Source organism: Anabrus simplex, chromosome 1, assembly GCF_040414725.1.
Source record: "Anabrus simplex isolate iqAnaSimp1 chromosome 1, ASM4041472v1, whole genome shotgun sequence".
NCBI classification, from domain to species: Eukaryota; Metazoa; Arthropoda; class Insecta; order Orthoptera; family Tettigoniidae; genus Anabrus; species Anabrus simplex.
Window position 1 is genome coordinate 1,270,362,082 of NC_090265.1, and position 21,531 is coordinate 1,270,383,612.

Below are 21,531 nucleotides of genomic sequence, written 5' to 3' on the forward strand. Positions count from 1 at the left end.
GTCCCTACTTAACGTCATGACGTAATTCATTTTTAATCATGTTGAATGGATATCGTCGGTAGCTGGAAAAAATTTACATCACTTATTTCCAGTATTCATCTTATTTCATGATATCACACTTTTATTTAATCTAATACTAACCATCATTACTACTTGGATAACCCTGATAATTAAGTGCAAGACCGTAAGTAACTCGCCGTACAATGTAAACCGATTACGATGTCATATCTTGTCATAAAATTTCCGTGAAGCTTTGTGCGCCCCTCACAAACAGAACAATCATCATTACCATCGCTCTATATTTTGGACAACTCTGAAATTGGCTAACCTCGCTCATTATACTCTAAGTTCGTGGTCTCAAATGTACATTACAATCTCAATTAAACAAATTTACAGTATCTAATAACACACACGTTGTTCCCGGATGAAAATTTCAACTAGATCCAACAGTTAACGTTACCCCGTGCCAAGAAATGCAATCTCGTTTCAATGCATAACACACTCTGCACGTTCCGTCATTCGAGCTGCGAACTCCTATCAGCTGACGGCATTGAGACGCGACCCCGCTCTGCAGTGATATGAAACATCTGTTCGTCTTGCTTGACTGGCCTCTCAGAATGAAACCTTTCACTTCGCCGGCATAATTAAATACGATATTTCTGACCAACAAAATGCACACAGATTATACTTCAAAATATCCTACACTAATTGTACACGTCGCAAATTAATACCGGCATGGATTCTCTAGTTCTACTTTCCATCCCAAACATTACACAATATCTCCCTCGGGCTTATACATATCCCGGCACATTTACAGGCTTCCAATCACCTGATTCACAAATCCTATCTCAACTCATACGACAACTCTGAACTCTGCCTCAACTCGACGGCTCTCACTAACAAAGAAAAGGAATATAATATTTAGAATCCACGACACATAACTCGCACAAATACAATAATAATGAACACTTCGCATAATGATCTCGTACACTGACTGACAGAGCAAATGCAACACCAAGAAGGAGTGGTAAGAACTTTATGCCAATTGCAGGGTAGACTGACGTCGCTGAGGTATTCTCATGATGTGAAATGCGCCGCTGTGCTGCGCACGTAGCGAACGATAAATGGGACACGGCGTTGGCGAATGGCCCACTTCGTACCGTGATGTCTCAGCCGACAGTCATTGTAGAACGTGTTGTCGTCTGCCACAGGACACGTGTATAGCTAAGAATGCCAGGCCGCCGTCAACGGAGGCATTTTCAGCAGACAGACGACTTTACGAGGGGTATGGTGATCGGGCTGAGAAGGGCAGGTTGGTCGCTTCGTCAAATCGCAGCCGATACCCATAGGGATGTGTCCACGGTGCAGCGCCTGTGGCGAAGATGGTTGGCGCAGGGACATGTGGCACGTGCGAGGGATCCAGGCGCAGCCCGAGTGACGTCAGCACGCGAGGATCGGCGCGTCCGCCGCCAAGCGGTGGCAGCCCCGCACGCCACGTCAACCGCCATTCTTCAGCATGTGCAAGACACCCTGGCTGTTCCAATATCGACGAGAACAATTTCCCGTCGATTGGTTGAAGGAGGCCTGCACTCCCGGCGTCCGCTCAGAAGACTACCATTGACTCCACAGCATAGACGTGCACGCCTGGCATGGTGCCGGGCTAGAGCGACTTGGATGAGGGAATGGCGGAACGTCGTGTTCTCCGATGAGTCACGCTTCTGTTCTGTCAGTGATAGTCACCGCAGACGAGTGTGGCGTCGGCGTGGAGAAAGGTCAAATCCGGCAGTAACTGTGGAGCGCCCTACCGCTAGACAACGCGGCATCATGGTTTGGGGCGCTATTGCGTATGATTCCACGTCACCACTAGTGCGTATTCAAGGCACGTTAAATGCCCACCGCTACGTGCAGCATGTGCTGCGCCCGGTGGCACTCCCGTACCTTCAGGGACTGCCCAATGCTCTGTTTCAGCAGGATAATGCCCGCCCACACACTGCTCGCATCTCCCAACAGGCTCTACGAGGTGTACAGATGCTTCCGTGGCCAGCGTACTCTCCGGATCTCTCACCAATCGAACACGTGTGGGATCTCATTGGACGCCGTTTGCAAACTCTGCCCCAGCCTCGTACGGACGACCAACTGTGGCAAATGGTTGACAGAGAATGGAGAACCATCCCTCAGGACACCATCCGCACTCTTATTGACTCTGTACCTCGACGTGTTTCTGTGTGCATCGCCGCTCGCGGTGGTCCTACATCCTACTGAGTCGATGCCGTGCGCATTGTGTAACCTGCATATCGGTTTGAAATAAACATCAATTATTCTTCCGTGCCGACTCTGTTTTTTTCCCCAACTTTCATCCCTTTCGAACCACTACTTCTTGGTGTTGCATTGTCACTGTCAGTCAGTGTATTTTCCAAACTGGATTTCAAAAAATGACGGTTAAAATTCTACTATTTATCGTCAGTCAGACACAGTTTAAATAGACATAGAATAACGTTTCCCTTCGTGACAAAATTCACCACTCTAAATTTCTCAACCCGACAACGCTCTTCCACTCGATTTAAATAGGGTAACCATGGACTTCTTACATTAATTCCATCAAATTTCGAACAGAAAATCTTTACGTCAGATAAAATATCTGAATTTGACATCACAAAGGTATAGGCAATAAATTCACGGAAATGACGATCTACTCTGGACGTGATATCACTTCGAAGCCCTCACTAATAACTTTTACTGTACATGTCACACGGCACTCGCAATTTTTTTAAATTTATCCAAGCAGAAAATAAAACAAATGACATTTCGTCATATTTTGACATTCGCCAAAACATAGGGGTGACCAACCACGTCATAAAAAACCCATTTCAAATGCACATAAGTCTGATATCACAAAACAAGGTACAGTAGGTGGTAAGATGGCAAGGCACCTACCTCAGATTGACGTCGGATTCCATCCTTCGGCTCACCCGTGACCTTCCGCCGCTTATCTAGCCATTTTACATTTCTGGCTGTACATCATAATATTTATTTATTTTTCCTGGAAATAAAACATTAAAAAAGAAATACCCTTCACTTGTTGATTTTGTTGATCGCACTCGACTGATAGTATTTATTTCCCACACACGAATTACTTCCCTTACCACACACAACTATATATAAACTCTTGTTCCTCTATCTTGGCCGTCCTTTTTATACTATTACTTCTGCTCAAAGAAAAACTATCTCCACATGGAGTCAAGACCCCCCAGCCACATCGGCTAAAATTTGTTGGTTGGACTTAGTCTACTTTTGTCGATCGATTTATAGAGCAGTTCAACCCTCTGTCTTCAGCCTCACGATACAAAATGCAGGGGTTTCAACATGGCGTCCCTTCTATATTTATAGACAGTACCCCCTCTCTCCAGGCATTTTCCCTGTGCCGCCAAGAAAATTTGCGTGACTTTTCTGACTTAAATGAACCGTATTTAAAAGAGTTTTGGATGTAACCACATACTTGCTACATGTCTATCGGTAGTGTTCCTGGACATTTAAAATTTATGCACCTTAACTGGTTAGATGACCTCATTTGATAGGCACTACTTTTCTGTCGACTTCGCGTGGGGACGCTAGACACACGCGCCCTTCTGAAATAATCCCCAGAAATGGCTTAGCCGTCTCAAATCCGTCTTACTAAAGACCAATTGTCTTAAAGGTAAATACAGGACCATCATCATATTGCATTCACCACTAATTCTTTCATTTAATTATATTTATTCGACATAAACTTCCTTCTGTATCCTTCCACTGCCGACACGTGCGAATGACGTCACGTATCCCACCGTGGGACGGAAAGTAGCTACCTCGTTGCCACGTGTCACTCCCGTGATATCAAGAAATTTTCAGAAATGTAGTAACTCTTCACACTTAAAATTCTTAGGGCACAAAGGTCATGGGTTCAATATGTCATAATGAAACATAATTTGGAATTAGGGATAATAGTCACATAAGGAAGGAATTGGTTACATTTCTAAACAAGGTAGTCGATGAGGCGACATTTCCAAAAGAATTGCAGAAAGGATTCATATGCCCTATTTATAAAAATAAAGGATAGAGGGCCTACTTCAGCAACTAAAGAGGTATAACCTTACTGGACTCTCTGAGCAATGTATACACGGGTATTTTGGCTAATACGCTGTGGAAATGGAACGAAGACTACTCTGTTTTATAGATATTCTAGGGTGGCTTTAGAATAGGTAGGAGGACGACGGATAATTTAATGATTGTTAGAACAGCAATAGATAAATACGTGAGAAAAGAAGGTACCAAAGTGTTTATAGTAGCTATAAACTTTCAGAAGGCGTTCGATACAGTGAGCAGGGATGCATTGTTTGAAAGACTGGGGAGGGTAGGAGTTGGTGAGAAGATGAGAAGAGCGATCGAAAGCATATATGAAAAAGTCTATCGTAGCATTAGGGTAGAGGATGGAGTGGTTAGTGGATTGATTAAATCGAAAGTTGGGCTGGAACAGGGCTGTAAATTGTCGCCAAATTCTCTTCCTGTTGCTTATTAACGACTTATTAGGTGGCCACGGGGAGGGAAAATGGGCGTGTCCAATTGTAGGGGACAAGAAACCTCAGGGTTGCTTTTTGCCGATAATGTATTATTGTTGATGTTGACAGCTGGGTGCCTGCAAAGAGTTTGAACGAGGTTTGTAGTTTTGCGAAGAAATAGTCATTGAAGGTTAACAGTAGCAAGACGAAGGTGATGGTTTGTAGGAAATGTAACAAAAATAAACTTAGGAAGAAATGTATAACGAATGGGGAGCAAATAAAGGCCTGATGATAAGCAGAAATAGTATTTGGGTAGATCAATTTAGGCGAGCCAAATAAAAAGGCTCAGCTGCACTCTGAGTGATTAGGATATTGGAAATTCAATTTCGGGGCGTAGATTATGGTATACAAAGAATGGCGTTTAATGCAGTGGTAAAGAATAGAATGCTGTACGGTTCAGAGATTTGGGGGGTTGAGAAAGAGAGCGGGATATTAGCACAGATAGGGAGTATAAATTCAGCACGATTGTTATGGAGTTACCGTTTTGTGCCGCGAGCGCAGGCGCAAGAATTATGTGTAAATAGTTTATCAAGACAGATATTTTAAAAAGGGTGCTTAGTTACTGGTGCAGACTGAGAAAATGTGAATGGGGCCTAATTCTGCAGTCGGCTTACCAGTATCAAAAAAAGAGCAATTATGGCGATAAGGTGAAAAACGATTTAGATAGACTGGGCTTAGGGATTTATTACGATATAGAATTGGAGAGGAGGTGTGGTGTATATTGGAGACATGTGATAAAGAGGGCAAGAGATATTGCAGAACAAGGCCTCGTGGCTGAATACAGAAAGATAGAAACCCTAAAGATGTTTATGAGGATAAATCAGGTACTGAATGTGAAAGTGGCAAATGTGAACAGTTGGATATTATGAATAAACATGAATAGAGGCTGGACTAAGTTAAAGGATAATACCATTTGTAGCCTATATTATGTGGTGTTGGATTTTCATTTATTGACAGTGTGCAAAGACACGTACGAAGAGAAACGCATATTTATGATTGAGCAGCAGCTGAAAGTGATAGCTCAACCATGTAATGAAGATAAACTTTTAAAGTGGTTAGTGAAACAATGGAAGTGTGCTGGTAATTTATGTAACTTTTTGGGTAGAATTAGGAGTTGATATACAGCTGCATTAAAAGCAAAAACTCAGGTGTGTCAAGATGCGAGAGACCATGAACTAGGTAGTAGGTGATTCTAATGCATGACATCTGAACTAGAACACTCAAGGCAGTGCAGGTTAAGAGGGATATCCCCCCTACTGGCTAACATTGGGCGGGAAGGAGAGGGGATTAGCGTATGTGTTCTCGTGGTCTACTCGAGAGACGATTGTGCTAGGTCGGGAGTGATAAGAAGAGAAACACATGTATTGTATTTTGTACTATTGTTTTGGTTTTTTATTTGCATTTCTTTTTTTTCTCCGAATAGGTCAATTATATTCATTACTGTACAGATCTGGAGAAAATAAAGGTTATTCACTCATTCATCAAATCTGAGAGCACATAAGTGAAACTGAAATCTTGTTCTAGGCATCGTACGGCGAAAAACTTCCACATCAGTCCCATCTGTAGCCCACAGGTCCCTCAAGTTCAAATGTCTTGATTTGTGTATACCTGCCAAATACAGAAGACCAATCACAGCCTTTATTTAAGCATTGCTTTTTTAGCAGCATCATGAGGTCTTCCATAGTTAGGCCGCTTTTTTTCAATCCATAAATTAGTATATATTGGAATTTCCTCAACTACCTAGTGAGGGAGATATATCTGCCTTTTTTCTAAGGAAGACTGGAAATTTTTTGCCTCTCTGATAGAACCTGGTAAATGAGATGGTTTCACTGTATTCCGCTTTCTTGTACGACCTGTTTTATGTATTACATATTTCCTCACCTTGTTTTATTGTCCTTACCAATAAGATATGGTGGTGGATCAGACACTGTGGAAGAAATGTTTGTTTCACGTTCAGTTTCACCAGACTCCTCAGTTTCTGTATTATTTACACATTCATTCACTGAATCATTTCCTGACGGATGCTCAGTATCAGAAGTCTGGGTATCATTAAAAGGCACACAATCAGAATCGTCATCATCAAGCAAAAATGGCATCTAGCGTACTGTTCTCTCATTCAAGAGCACGGTTCAACAATTCTTCTTCTTTTTCTACACTCCGGAGAAGTTGATCAATTCTTTCTTGTTCCTTAGGATCCATGTCTTCCATAAGAATAAATAACACAATCTTCAGAATTAAGCATTCAGACTGGTATGCACATAGCACAAACAAAAGAACAAAGTGAAACGCATTTACTCGCGCCCGGAAGAAAAGACCGCAACTTCTGATGAGTTCAGAACTTCCTCGTCAAGGCAATAATGGACACAAAATTAACTGTTGCTGCACACTAGTGTTGGCAACAGTCCAACAAAGGATGAGAGGAGCAAGAGCATAGCCAGATTTAAGCTCTTAAGTTACGGAGAAAAGAAGTGAATGTGCACAACGAGTTCTCGAGGGAACTGTCATTGCCAAGTCCGTCCGTCAAAATACGAGAAGGAATTCACATTTGAAGAACGTGGAAAAAGGAATATACGGTATATAGTTATATTAGTTATGGCTTACAAATATCTAAAAAAAAATAAACTGACTGGATTAGTGTAACAGTCGCTCACTGTTGTTAGTTGGTCTCTTGCACTGCCACTCATATGTGCTATATGACGTTACTGCTGCAATTATTTTACAAACAATAACCCGTCGGCTGTCTAATGACTGTGGTGTTTTTGTTTGAAAGTGTATGGCAGGGAGCGAACTGAAAAATGCAGGGTGCCAGTCAATAACCCCATGAAATAACGAAATTGACTTATGGTATCACTTTGAGCCCGAAAGTGTGTCGATGCCTGTTAAAGCTCATAATTGAGTTTAAAAATTCGTGAACCTCATCAATACAATGTCCTGTTGAAGTAAGTTATGTAAGTTATGTAATTATTTGGTTAGAATTAGGAGTCGATGGACAGCTGCATTTAAAGCAAAAACTCAGGTTTGTCAAGTGGAGAGAGACAATGAACTAGGTAGTGGGTGATTTTGATGCATAAAATATGAACTAGAGCACTCAACGCAGTGCATGTTACTGGCTAACAGTGGGCGAGGAAGGAGAGAGTCTATATAGAGTAGGAAATACACTGACTGACAGAGCAAATGCAACACCAAGAAGGAGTGGTCAGAACTTTATGCCAATTGCAGGGTAGACTGACGTCACTGAGGTATGCTCATGATGTGAAATGCGCCGCTGTGCTGCGCACGTAGCGAACGATAAATGGGACACGGCGTTGGCGAATGGCGCACTTCGTACCGTGATTTCTCAGCCGACAGTCATTGTAGAACGTGTTGTCGTGTGCCACAGGACACGTGTATAGCTAAGAATGTCAGGCCGCCGTCAACGGAGGCATTTTCAGCAGACAGACGACTTTACGAGGGGTATGGTGATCGGGCTGAGAAGGGCAGGTTGGTCGCTTCGTCAAATCGCAGCCGATACCCATAGGGATGTGTCCACGGTGCAGCGCCTGTGGCGAAGATGGTTGGCGCAGGGACATGTGGCACGTGCGAGGGGTCCAGGCGCAGCCCGAGTGACGTCAGCACGCGAGGATCGGCGCATCCGCCGCCAAGCGGTGGCAGCCCCGCACGCCACGTCAACCGCCATTCTTCAGCATGTGCAAGACACCCTGGCTGTTAAAATATCGACCAGAACAATTTCCCGTCGATTGGTTAAAGGAGGCCTGCACTCCCGGCGTCGCTCAGAAGACTACCATTGACTCCACAGCATAGACGTGCACGCCTGGCATGGTGTCGGGCTAGAGCGACTTGGATGAGGGAATGGCGGAACGTCGTGTTCTCCGATGAGTCACGCTTCTGATCTGTCAGTGATAGTCACCGCAGATGAGTGTGGCGTCGGCGTGGAGAAAGGTCAAATCCGGCAGTAACTGTGGAGCGCCCTACCGCTAGACAACGCGGCATCATGGTTTGGGGCGCTATTGCGTATGATTCCACGTCACCTCTAGTGCGTATTCAAGGCACGTTAAATGCCCACCGCTACGTGCAGCATGTGCTGCGGCCGGTGGCACTCCCGTACCTTCAGGGGCTGCCCAATGCTCTGTTTCAGCAGGATAATGCCCGCCCACACACTGCTCGCATCTCCCAACAGGCTCTACGAGGTGTACAGATGCTTCCGTGGCCAGCGTACTCTCCGGATCTCTCACCAATCGAACACGTGTGGGATCTCATTGGACGCCGTTTGTAAACTCTGCCCCAGCCTCGTACGGACGACCAACTGTGGCAAATGGTTGACAGAGAATGGAGAACCATCCCTCAGGACACCATCCGCACTCTTACTGACTCTGTACCTCGACGTGTTTCTGCGTGCATCGCCGCTCGCGGTGGTCCTACATCCTACTGAGTCGATGCCGTGCGCATTGTGTAACCTGCATATCGGTTTGAAATAAACATCAATTATTCGTCCGTGCCGTCTCTGTTTTTCCCCCAACTTTCATCCCTTTCGAACCACTCCTTCTTGGTGTTGCATTTGCTCTGTCAGTCAGTGTAAGATATAGGGTTGTACGCGATTGCAAAAACCTCGACAACATGGTGAAATGAGCAGCAGTCAATGGTATGATGGTAAAACGGAAGAATATTTAGGTTGTAGGTTTTAACAAGAGGAAAAGTCTTCTCACTCGTCAGTTTTACTTAGTAATAGTGGAACTACAATGTTTCTGCCCCCAAATTCCTACTGATGAGTTGTGAATAGATTTCCAGTTCTTATAAGTATTTGCCTAAACATAGCTTCAGCAAGGCATATTGGAACTTCATGTTTTCTTGTGCATATAAATGATATGATTTTTGTTTAACAATTTTTTATTTACGCCGCACCGACACAGTAATTCTTATGGCCATGATGGGATAGGAAGTGGCTAGGAGTGAGAAGGAAACGACCGTGGCCTCCATTAAAGTACAGCCCCAGCATTTGCCTGGTATGGAAATGGGAAACCACGGGAAACCATCTTCAGCGCTGCCGACAGTCGCGTTCGAACCTATTATATCCCGAATGCAAACTCACAGCTACGTGACCCAAACCGCACGCCCTACTCACTCGGTAATGATATGATTAAAATACTGGAACCACAGATAAGACTTTTTACATTTGATGTTATAATATATACAGTAGAAAATAAGATACTATCATGCCATTGACCTCGACAATATTGTGAAATGAGCAGCAGTAAATTGCAGGCCTATGATGTAAAAAGGATGAAAAGTCAGGTTGTAGGTTTCACCAAGAGGAAAAGTCCTCTTACCCGTTAGTTTGACTTACTGATGAGGTGAAAATACCTCACGGGGATCAATGTAATTACTTAGGTGTTCATATAAGGGAAGATCTCCTTTGAAGTAATCACATTAACGAGCTATTAAGTAAAGTTTATAGATCTCTTCGTATGATTGTTAGGGTAGTTATGGATTGTTAAGGAGGTAAAAGAGGGAGCGTATAAGAGTCTGGTAAGACCTCAAATAGGGTATGGTTTCAAACCATGATTACTTCATATGAGAAGTGGAAAAGGTTCAAAGGAAAGCAGCACAATTTACTCTAGTGATTTCCGGCAAAAAAAAAGTAGTGTTACGAAAATTTTGCAAAATTTGGGCTGGGAAGATTTGGAGGAAGGAGACGAGCCGCTCGACTAAGTGGTATATTCTGAACTGCCAGAGGAGAAAATTATAGGGTGGAATAAGATTAGTAGACGAATGAGTTGGAGTGGAGCTTTTAAACGTAGAAAAGGTCATAATCTGATGATAAAGTTGGAATTAAAGAGAGAAAACATAGGCAAATAGTATCAACTTATACAAAGTGACATTAGGGACTGGAACATTTCATCAAGGATAAAAATATAATATATTATTTATTATACATTTTCTACAGGGGTCAATTTTCCCCTGTATGAAAAACAACGTCTCTATAGATTTACTTAAGATATTATGAACTAGACTTCAAAATCCATACTCTGCTCTACGATTTTTAAGAATTTAAAAAATCTGGCGTAACAACATCACACTCTGTAGGCCGTCATGCACGGAAAGTTGGCGTTACGAAAATCAACCTGTCTATCATAGACAGCATCTGGCAAACTATAAGTTAAAAAAAAACTAAATTCGTGTCCACATCCCGAAGTGGTGCAGCTCTTTTCGGGTACACCCCCAATGGAGGTGAGCTGCATGTACCTATTTAACCACATACCAGCCCTCCTGCAAATCTTAAATTTCTCACAGTACCGGGAATCAGATACGAGGCCTCGCGGACAGCAGTTAATAATGCTGACCGTTACACTACCGATGGGTACAAACGTTACATTAAATATTCTGACATCACTAGATAACCCAGCGTTTCAGCCGAACGTCACAATGATCAATTTAGTGCGACGATGCAACTAATCAGAAAGGGGTTCGATTCACAACTCAACCATCCTCGAAGTGGTTTTCCGTGGTTTCCCACTTCTTCTCCAGTCAAATGCCTGGATGGTATCTAACTTGAGGCCACGGTAGCTTCTTTTCCCTCTTCCTTTCTTATCCCTTCTAATCTTCCCATCCCCTACAAAGTCCTTGTTAAGCATAGAAGGTGGGACTCCCTGGGAGAGGTACTGGTCCTCCATCTCAGTTGTATCGCCGACCAAATGTCTCACGCTCCAGGAAACTGCATTTGAGGCGGTAGAGGTGGGTCAATTGGTTTCTCGCAGAGTGCTCTGTCGTGGTTTGAATCATATCTATCACGTAGATCACAAAGAGTCATGTTTGTTGACGGACAATCCTCTACCTGGGACTCAGTAAACTGTGGCGTACCACAAGGATCAGGCCTCGGTTCTTTATGGTTTTCTATTTATATTAATGACATTTATGAAGTCTTTAAAAGTAGTACCTTTCACATGTATGCTGATGACTTACAAGTCAATCACTACTGATCTGCATTTAGGGCAGTCACCCAGGTGGCAGATTCCCTATCTGTTGTTTTCCTAGCCATTTCCTAAATGATTTCAAAGAAATTGGAAATTTATTGAACATCTCCCTTGGTAAGTTATTCCAATCCCTAACTCCCCTTTCTATAAATGAATATTTGCCGCAGTTTGTCCTCTTGAATTCCAACATTATCTTCATATTGTGATCTTTCCTACTTTTATAAACGCCACTCAAACTTATTCGTCTACTAATGTCATTCCACGTCATCTCTCCACTGACAGCTCGGAAAATACCACTTAGTCGAGCAGCTCTTCTTCTTTCTCTCAATCCTTCCCAGCCCAAACTTTGCAACATTTTTGTAACGCTACTCCTTTGTCGGAAATCACCCAAAACAAATCGAGCTGCTTTTCTTTGGATTTTTTCCAGTTCTTGAATCAGGTAACCCTGCAATCTTACAGTACTTCAACTTCAGTCCCACTAACGCACCTTCTTGTATAATGCATTTTAACCATGATATCTCTCTATTGATCGAATGGAGCCCAAATCATAACCTCCGATTAAATATGGCTAAGACCAGCTTATTTTCATAGGTTACACAAAACTCCTGAAAACTGTTGACCTCAAATCCCTCCCAGCAAAACAATTCTACATACAGATATCCATTATAGTGACACCGTTTACAATCTAGGACTCATTTTCGACAGAACCTTATCCTGGTCTGATCATACGTCAAATGTGATCAGAAAAGTTGTGTCATCCATGCATATTTTGAAACGTAACGTGTCATGTACACCACCTTTCATGCGAAAACTACTTATTCAAAGTCTTATTCCCCATAATTGACTATGGATCAGTCGTATACAACGACTTATCTGAAACATTGAACATACAACTATAGAGGGTACAAAACGCATGTGTTCATTAAGTGACAAATGCCAGGCGTGATGAACACATAACACCCTATTACATGCAGCTGAAATGGTTGAAACACCATGAACGACGGGAAATCTCAGTAGCCGTTGCTACGCACAAAATTCTCAAACTGAAGGCCCCAACCTACCTTTATAATGCATTTAAATCTATGGAGTCTGTACATAACAGAGACAATAGGTTTACAAAAACTACCCTTCAAATTCCCCTTCATCGTACCACTAAATTTAACAAATCTTTTGTTTGCACTGCATCCCGTATCTTCAATGTCTTTAATCTTCAGCGTTTCGCAAATGACAGGAACTTTACCCAACTAAAGCAGCCCTTAACATCTATCTTCCTGGAGGAGTACGCAAGGGGCTGAGATCAAGCTTCCTTGTGTCTAACAATCAGAAATATGTATATTTCTAAGAAAATTGTTTCTGTTTTTATTATATTCCTTTAGATTCTTGTAATCTAAAATATTAAATAAGTTGAATGATATACTTTATTATTTCTTACAGTATATAATTTACGTTTTAATTTTATTGGAATTGGTATATCTATTTTCATTTTAAAGTTTAATGTTTAATTTAATATTATAATATTATAAAATGTAGTTAGTATATTCATAAACCTGTATTGTGTTATAAGGAGACGCTACATAAAGGGGCTTTTCAGCCTCAGTGACATGTAAATCATCATAGTCAATTCAATCTTGAGTCCGGGGAAACCAACCCCGGAGGGTGAAGGAATTGAATAAAAAACAAGTACAATTTGTTAATGAGTGCACCGGGTTAATTAGTTGCGCCTACTTTCCTTGAGCAGTCCGGCTTCATGGCTAAATGGTTATCGTGCTGGCCTTTGGTCACAGGGGTTCCCGAGTTCGATTCCCGGCAGGGTCGGGAATTTTAACCACAATTGGTTAATTTCGCTGACACGGAGACAGAGTGTATATGTCGTCTTCATTTCGTCCTCATCACGATGCGCAGGTCGCATACGGGAGTCAAACCAAAGGACCTGAATCTGGCCAGCCGAACTTGTCCTCGGACACTCCCGGCACTAAAAGCCATACGCCATTTCATTCCATTTTCCTTGAGCATATGCACTGTGAACTGTTTTTGCATTGTTTCCCATTTTAATACCAGGCAATACCAGGCTGTACCTTAATTAAGACCACTGTCACTAACCTCCCACTACTAACACTTTTCCATCCTTGTGACTCCGGTAACCTTCGATGTGTTAGTGCGACGTTAAACCACTGACAGAAGAAAATAATGTAATAAAGCTTTCCGATGTTGTTAATTAAATAATATCGACCCGTCCAACTAAGAACATCGTGACTGACATTTCTGCAATTTTGAGATTATTCACTTACCATGTTCTAAAAAATGAGTTCCATCAACTGGAGAATTATTCCACCCTCATTCACAATATATTATTTGTTAATTCAGTATTTAAGAACATCGTAACTGTTATTATTTAATTTCTTCCTGACAAGAACATCGTAACTTAAGATACGATGGAGTGCTGTCCGTAGCAAGTTCTGTAAAAGTGAAATTAGGATATCTTACAAGAAGTATTCAACTCATCACTCAACACTGCATGTTAAGGATGGCGCTGATTTTGTATATCTGTCCGCCATGACGAGTCAAGGTGTTCCAAGTTTCCATTCTCACTGCTTTGTGACCTGAGCGATCTTCGGTTGATTATAGTTCTCATTCTAGCAGCTGGAGAGAGACATTTTCTGTCACTGAAGTCGACAGACAGTACAGGCGGGAATGTTACCAGTGCAATGTAAAACATCGAATAAAATGTTATGGCGATTAATGTGCGTAGTATTTTACCCATTCCAAAATGTATTCAGGAGGCAAATTGATGGTTGATATAGTGAGGAACATGACTGCTTATTCAACTCAGTTACAAGGTAAGTGTATATTCATTTGTTCAGTAAGACCATTCATGTTTATGTGTTAGAAAGGTAGTTCACCAGTAACAGCTAAAGCCTCCGGAAAGAGGAGACATGTGAAAACGACGAGGAAGACGGGAATCAATTAGCACTTTGGTACTTGGTAATGCTCATAAGGGACTGTTGCCAGTAGCTCCGGAAAAGATGATGGGCCTACTGTCTTTATGAGCACATAACCTCATTCCAGATATTTATGAACATGTCAACAAAAATCTGAAAACTGCTGCAGCCCAACTAAGTGAATCAGGCTCAATTAGTGACTAACATAGTTATAAAAGTAAGTGGCTTCACAGTTCATTTAGGTTTTAATGTTTGTATTTTCCAAATAATAAGATAGTTGAAAATGTCATAATAATAATAATAATAATAATAATAATAATAATAATAATAATAATAATAATAATGTTATTGTTTTTGCGCCCCACTAACTACTTTTGGCGGTTTTCGGAGAAGCCTAAAGTGCCGGAATTTTGTCCCGCAGAAGTTCTTTTACGTCCCAGTAAGTCTTCCAATACGAGGCTGACGTATTTCAGCACCTTGAAATACCACCGAACTAAACCAGGATCGAACCTGCAAAGTTGGGGTTAGAAGGCCAGGTCCTCAACCGTCTCAGCCACTCAGCCCGGTAGGTAAAAATAATAACTACTTATAATGATTATCCCTCCGAATCACCTAACCTGTATATTGTTAATTTATTCTGAAAGACGTGTCAAACTCTATGGTTTTTAACGATATGTTGTTCACAGTAACAATCTCAAGAGTGTTTAGTTCAGTCATTTCTTCCTTTTATATCATTTTAAGGAGTAAAAATAAAATTTAACTTACAAAAGACATAACTTGAAGTTGGTGGACATTACTGGAATAAAATGCCCAACCAATAACAACGCAACTTCATTTATGCAGTAAGTTGTTCCACATCTCTAATGAAGAACAACGCAACTTTATCACATACAATGTTCTTCATTGGATAATTCCAGTTCCGTAATATCGTAACTACATGTAAATGCGTTATTTAATAAATTAAAACAGCGTTCTTGGGCCAAAATGAACTAGACAGTAAATGCATTCCATAGAGCCCATAATCGTTAATATTGAAAAACCCTCTGATTTTGAAAACTTTAAACTGCTGTCCTCAACAATTTATGCACATACGATGTTCTTAGTTGGAGGAGTCGAATGTACAAGGTAAAAGATATTATGTACAGGATAAGCAAATTCCAGAAAAGTGGTCTGTTATAAGTGAGACGTTATCAGAATTTTCTTTCTTGATGTGCTTACATAATATATGTCTTTTCACGAGAGTTCAATCCTGATGTAAATATGGTTTGTCCCCGCCTCCTCCAAAAAAGGAGTTTTGATTCGCTGAGCGTGTAATACCAACCTCCACCCCGTCAACGTCTCGTGTTTGGACGTACAGGGCTGCGCATAGCATACGCCAACAGTGCGAAAATCTGAACTTCTGAATAAACGACTAAACCTGGATTCTGTTCACTTAGTTTATTGAACACATTCACAACGCACTGCCTATGGTCACTTGTGAGCGGTTTTCCTCTTTTGTGCTTCACTAAACGCGATCGTCCTACCTCTTGCTCCATTTCTCTCACTATGAATACTGACACCGACTGCTACTGCAGGAAGCAACACCTTATCTCCAACGCTGTACAACTTGGAACCTTCCCTCACTACGAGAAGACTTTCTGTATTACACCACGCCTTGTGCCTTCATTTCTCGTCATTTAATCACTATTTTATTAAAAAAAGCATATATATATACAGGTATACATGACAACCATATTTTAATTTTATTAAGTGCTCTTCCAAGCTCTCTCAATGTAATAAACTAAAACAAAATAAAATTAATGCGACGTACCATTTTTCTTCGAGCTCACATACTGTCGATTGAATGCAACGGTTGCTTCTCCAATCAACTGCGTGTATGTCCACGTGCAAGGGCAATGTCCTTCGCCTATTTGTTTACATCAGGATTAAACTCTCGTGAAAAGCGGTATAGTAGATATCGATTTAACCGCTGATGTCTTAACAGGAGATCTTATCTCATTTTTCAGGATGTCTACGAGAGGAAGCTGTCACTCATAAACAAAGTATAGATGATGTCTCAAGATCTCAAGTGATCCCGTTACGCTGTTCAACAGTTCACATATCAAACTTTTTTTTTTTTTTTTTGCTAGGGGCTTTACGTCGCACCGACACAGGTAGGTCTTATGGCGACGATGGGATAGGAAAGGCCTAGGAGTTGGAAGGAAGCGGCCGTGGCCTTAATTAAGGTACAGCCTCAGCATTTGCCTGGTGTGAAAATGGGAAACCACGGAAAACCATCTTCAGGGCTGCCGATAGTGGGATTCGAACCTACTATCTCCCGGATGCAAGCTCACAGCCGCGCGCCTCTATGCGCACGGCCAACTCGCCCGGTGCATATCAAACTATTAAGAACCGAATTGTAAAACTCTCTACAGTATTTGGGATCGAATCACGTATGCAATATTGAAGAACAAATATCTTCAGGCGTCAATATTCTATCATTTGAGTAGTTTAAAATTTATCAAGAGAAATGTTCGATAACTTTCCAAGTTCTTTGAAATCATTTAAGAAAAGACAAGGAATACAACTGATGGGGAGTCTTCCACCTGAGCTACGGTCCTAAATGCAGGTCATTGATTGATTGATTGATTGATTGATTGATTGATTGATTGATTGATTGATTGATTGATTGATTGATTGATTGATAAAGCTGTGATCATGATGTACTGAAATCGCCGTGTCGCTTAGCTAACAATTAGTGGAGATCTTGACTCCGGCGTGGTAGCCCGTCATGTCAAAGGATTTATTTCAGTGGATTCTACACGTATACGCCATGCACGAAATCTGAGAAAATTCTGGTGCGAGGATTATTTATTTCGCAAAATGTCGCGGCAAACTGATAATAAATGGCTTCGAAATGGTCGAAGTCGCATTCCAGAGAATAGAGCGCCTGATCAGAATTCCACATAGTCCAAAATCACTAATGTCGAACGTCAAGAGCCTTATCACGAGTGTTTCACCGAGCTCGATAGCTGCAGTCGCTTAAGTGCGGCCAGTATCCGGTATTCGGGATATAGTGGGTTCGAACCCCACTCTCGACAGCCCTGAAGATGGTTTTCCGTGGTTTCCCATTTTCACACCAGGCAAATGCTGTGGCTGTACCTTAATTAAGACCACGGCCATTTTCTTCCCACTCATAGCCCTTTCCTATCTCATCGTCGCCATAAGACCTACCTGTGTCGGTGGGACGTAAAACAAGTTGCAAAGGAAAGGAGTGTTTCACAGCTAAGGTGGCCGAGCGTTTTGGACCAGTTCAGCACTGCAGGAGCCCAAGCCAAGCAGACCTACTGACAAAGTGGGGGGGAAAGATTTGGAACTCATAGCCTTGAAGATGTGCATTTTTTTAATTAGGTAAGAAATAAAATTCTATTCCGAAAATTACTAGATAATTTGTACTATCACGTACTATTCTCTTAATTTTTCTCTTAAAAAACCGGAGACTCAAACGTTAAACAATACCATCCCCCGAGAGTAACCAGATTTATGTCTGTCTACACTCGCCTCAGTTGTGACAAATAGCATGCTTACTTTGGCGACGTGGAGTACTTCAAAAGCATGCCGGTCCTGAAGCCCGCTCGCTTGTCAGGTCTCCAGTGTTGCATGGCTGCACGCTGTTTTGTCCAGTCTCGCTGATCGCTCTCAGAAGTTAAATAGTTGAAACGGAGAGTTAATAACGCTGTGTCTCAAGTTGGGGAAATCCTGGCATCCCGCGGTGAAGGAATGTAAACACAGCTGGCCAGCTAGGCTTCAAAAGCTTGACGTTCAACACTATATCCCGCGTACCCCAACATTAGTGCCACGTGTCAACACATTCAGTGCTAAAATCTAAGCGCGGAATGACCGTCGTTTTGTTTACTTCTCGCGGCCTCCTCCCGGATGACGTGGTCGGATGATGCACAAGGCTGCCAACCTGAATTGTTAGGAACTAAGATAAGCACTAATTCGCTAGTGGTGAAAAGATGAATTGCACTTTTCTTCTTGCCGTGCGGAGAGTATGCGCCGTGGCCTCATGTGTCTGAAATTGGTTTAAGGCGATAACAGCGCGTTCTATGTGGGCTAGTGGTGAAAAGGTGAATTATAAGTTTTTCTTACCGTACGGACAGTATGCTCCACGGCCAAGTTGTATCCTTTACATGTCTTATTGTCTTATACTTTTATTCTGCGGGAATTGGTAACGGAATAGTTCTCATCATTGCGAGAATGACGTCATATCCCATTTTACGTTGACCAACAGCAGTGCTAATAGTTAGTTCATAAACTGAGAACGCCGTGTGCTGCTCTTGCTTAGTTTATAAGTAAGTAACCTTTATTTTCTCCCGACCGTACAGTTTACAACCTAACCGATCTCAACGGAGAAAAATAGAGACCAACAATTAGAAAAACCAAGCAAAACTAGGAAAAATTACAAGCAAAAGCAATAACACCAAGACAACACCAGACAATACACTAAATACACTATAAAGATACAATAATACTCCACGCGAGAAGACAAAACAGAACTGAACACAAAACAAAAGGAAAACTATACTGAATACAAAACAAAAATACAAAATAATTGCATCACAGCAACACGAGTTTAACTACCTCACTTTCTGGGTACGTGATGGCATGTGTAACTCAATCTCTCCTGACCTAGCATATTGCCTATGCTAGGATGCCTGTTCCTGGTGACACATGCCATCACCTTTCCCCTTTCTCTACTGCTAGCTAGTAGTGTGGAAGGCCGCCCTTTCCTCTGTGCTGAGCAGCAAAATTTAACGCTTTACCTGTGTCATGATAAACCACTAACTGGTTCGTTCTCCTCTTGCCACAACTGAGAATTTGCCTTTGAGGTGGCTGTACATCTGCTTCTAATTCTGGTCAAAAACCCACCCAAATTACCAGCACACCTCCGTTCAGATACTAACCACCTCAAAAGCTTATCTCCATTGCACGGATGAGCAATCCGCTTCAACTGCTCTTCATTAAACACCCGCCTCTCTTCAATCGTTTCTTTACAAACTGTCAGCAAATGAAAGTCCTTTCTCTCGTCACCACATAATACACACAACGTATTTACTTTTAACTTCATCCAACTTTTATTCATATATACACCTAAAAACCACAAAATTAAACATCTCATCACCATCCTATTTACATTTACGACTCACAAATTCACCATCTGATTAACCCTCAGAAACATCTTTAGGGTAGCCCTCTTCCTACATTCGGCTACCAGCTCTTGTTCCCTCTTAATCACGTGTTTCCAATACCTACCCTTACTCCTCCTCCATTCAATATTATAAAACTCACCTAACCCCAGTCTATCAAAGGCAGGGTTTATGCAGGAGACGACTTCACTAGGTTAACCAGAGTGCCAATCACCACCCCACGTCCCCTACACCTGTCTCACCCGTTCGGCCTGCCTTCGCCATCTCCACTTTCCCTGCTGATTCTCCCCTCACTGCGAAATGTTTACGTGCGGCGAGTGGTGACACTGTTGTATGGGACAATGTTACCGGTGTTAAAACACTCTTCTTTCAATTTGGTTTGAGTAGACAATTTATCTTCTCTAGCTCTTATTTTGCCTTATATTTGCAATGATACAAGTTATGCCCGGAACAAGGGACCGGCTGACAGCAATTCTGAGAGCCTTCTTTAAATTACAATCACAAATAGGCCTACTCGCACGCAATCTAGTTTTCGTACAAGTCAAAACAAGAAAAAATACCTTTCACATATGCATGTGGAGCCAAACATCGAAATAATCTTAGCTGCTTCTTGATACAGCTTAGGAAAATCTTCCTTCGACAAATTCTCGTATAATTTGAGCAAAGCCTTTGTATTGGAAAATAGATCTTTTTGATTAACTTATCACATAATTATTGTCCCAAGGATTAAGCATCTGGCTTTATCGTCACGACTGACAAAAAATACGAAAGTTCCCAGTTCGATTGAAATGTACTTTCAGAAGTCTTTGCTTTCTTCGAAAGAAGTTGTTCGATTATTATGTTGTTGTCTTGCGCTTATCTATTTCACTGATAAACAAGCAATCTATCACCGAACGCTTCGTCGCTCTCAGCACACTACAACATCCGAGTCAAGCCGAGTTGAGCCAAGTAGGACCGATGCACAGCGCACGGAGTCTCTACTCCTCGATTTGCACGCGTGAGATTTTTGGCGTTTGAGAGGCCCTGATCTAAGGCATTCTTCACCTTGTCCACCCAAAAATCCCCATTCTTGCACTTTATTTGACATTGGTAAGCCGACTGCAGAATGTTTTTGCTAGTTCTTTTACGTCGCACCGACACAGATAAGTCTTACGGCGACGATGGGACAGGAAAGGGCTAGGAGTGGGAAGGAAGCGGCCGTGGCCTTAATTAAGGTACAGCCTTGTTTGAAAATGGGAAACCACGGAAAACCATTTTGAGGGCTGCCGAGAGTGGGGTTCGAACCTACTATCTCCCGAATACTGGATACTGGCCGCACTTAAGCAACTGCAGCTATCGAGCTCGGTGACTGCAGAATTAGGCCCCCTTCACCTTTTCTCAATCTGCACCAGTAACGAAGCCCTCTTTTTAAAATGTACTCTTTACACATCATCCTTACTCCTGCACTCGCGGTACACAAAGGTAAACCCATAACAATCTGACAGAACTTATTCTCTACTTGCTCTAATACCCCACACTCCTTATCTACACCCCAAACCTCAGAAGCATGCAGCATTTTACTCTTCACCACCACATTAAACACCATGCTTTGTATATCATAGCTTACTCCCGAAATTTATTCTCCAATATCCTAGTTACTGAAAGTGCAGCTTGACCCTTCTATTTGGGTCGCCTAATCTGCTCCACCCAACTGAAATTTCTACTTATCGTCACCCCCAGATACTCCATCTTTTCCACCACCTCTATCTCTTCCCCATTTATTGCCCACTTTATCTCCGGTTTCTTTCTGTTCCCTTTTCTGCATACCATCACCTTAGTCTTTTACTATTGATCTTGAATAACC